This window comes from Amphimedon queenslandica, unplaced genomic scaffold (genome assembly GCF_000090795.2).
Source record: "Amphimedon queenslandica unplaced genomic scaffold, v1.1 AMPQUscaffold_1200_Cont26785, whole genome shotgun sequence".
NCBI classification, from domain to species: Eukaryota; Metazoa; Porifera; class Demospongiae; order Haplosclerida; family Niphatidae; genus Amphimedon; species Amphimedon queenslandica.
In genome coordinates this window covers 1-1,127 of record NW_003558452.1, presented here as the reverse complement: position 1 = coordinate 1,127, position 1,127 = coordinate 1, and the positions used below count along the sequence as shown (strand labels likewise).

At 36.1% G+C, this 1,127-nt stretch overlaps 1 long non-coding RNA gene across 2 annotated transcripts; it reads right to left on the bottom strand.

Annotated features, from left to right (window-relative positions):
- On the bottom strand, positions 1-1,037 carry LOC109593507 (uncharacterized). 2 transcript variants are annotated; one of them, XR_002191000.1, is made up of 4 exons: positions 666-1,037; positions 380-500; positions 215-308; positions 1-40 (listed from the first exon to the last, which is right to left on the bottom strand). It is a non-coding gene; the product is annotated as an uncharacterized LOC109593507 (long non-coding RNA). The 2 variants fall into 2 exon arrangements; XR_002190999.1 differs by having other exon boundaries at positions 380-1,037.
- Positions 1,038-1,127: the final 90 nt, after the last annotated feature.

The following is a 1,127-nucleotide window of genomic DNA, read 5'->3' as shown; positions in this document are numbered from 1 at the left end:
TCATTTTCATCACATTCATCCTTTGTGTATGTGCTTGTTGCTGTGACATAATGGAAAATTTGCACTCAGTAGCAAGAAGTGAACATTAATTTAATATATGCAATTTTAAAATTTTTATGACATGCAACTGTATCAATTAACATTATTTCATTTCTTATATCATCTACACATAATTATATTTGAATTTACACATGTATAATGATCACACACTGACCAGCAAATGGCATGGCATAATCATAGGATGACATTCTAGGGAACCAGGCATAATCGTATATAATTTCGCCTTCTCTAGCATAACCAACAGGATCCTACCAAAGACAACAAAGCAATATGTTAGAAATACATGTACGTATGCATGTTTTTGTGTGTCTAAATTCACCGTTTCTAGTTGAATGTGATCAGGGAATGAAGAGCTGTAGAGCTCATTTGGAAGATTATACAATCTCAGTATATTGTCATTATTGTAAGTCAATATACAAGTACCACTACCATCAGGAGACCTGAAACAGATGAACAGAAATATTTGTACGTGAAATTAACGACATCAAATGACTGCTGCTGTTGTTTTAATTACCCTTGCATGAATGTGTAAGTACTGATCATGTGTGACATGCAATCTAACTTGACTACGCAGTGATCATTAATAAGTAGTGCTATTATCATACCACTTGAAGTACACACGCAACTGTATTCGTTATTCATTTTTAGTCTCTACGAGAAGTTGAGGGCCAGTTTCAAGATCATACAATTCAGTAATAGGATCATTTATCAATGATAGCATCATTATTGGTGTCTTCGTGGGTGTGGCATTGCCGTCTACATCTCGAGATCTCATCCCCGCTCGACGCTCCCTTCCACCTGAATACATCATAATAAACATTTAAAAGAGAAATTATGGAGCAAACTATATGCCTAGGCTCAGGCTTTGCCACATTTGAATTTTGAAAACCTCATTCAGTCAACAGTACACTCAGGGGCGTATCTAAGGGTGGGCCTGGGTGGGCCTGTGCCCGACCAACTCAGCAGACCAAAAAATTTTTTTCTCTTGTATATTAGTCCTTTTAAAAATATTGCTCACTTTATTATGATAGCAATGAGACAAGACTAGCATAGCTAATAGTTTTAGC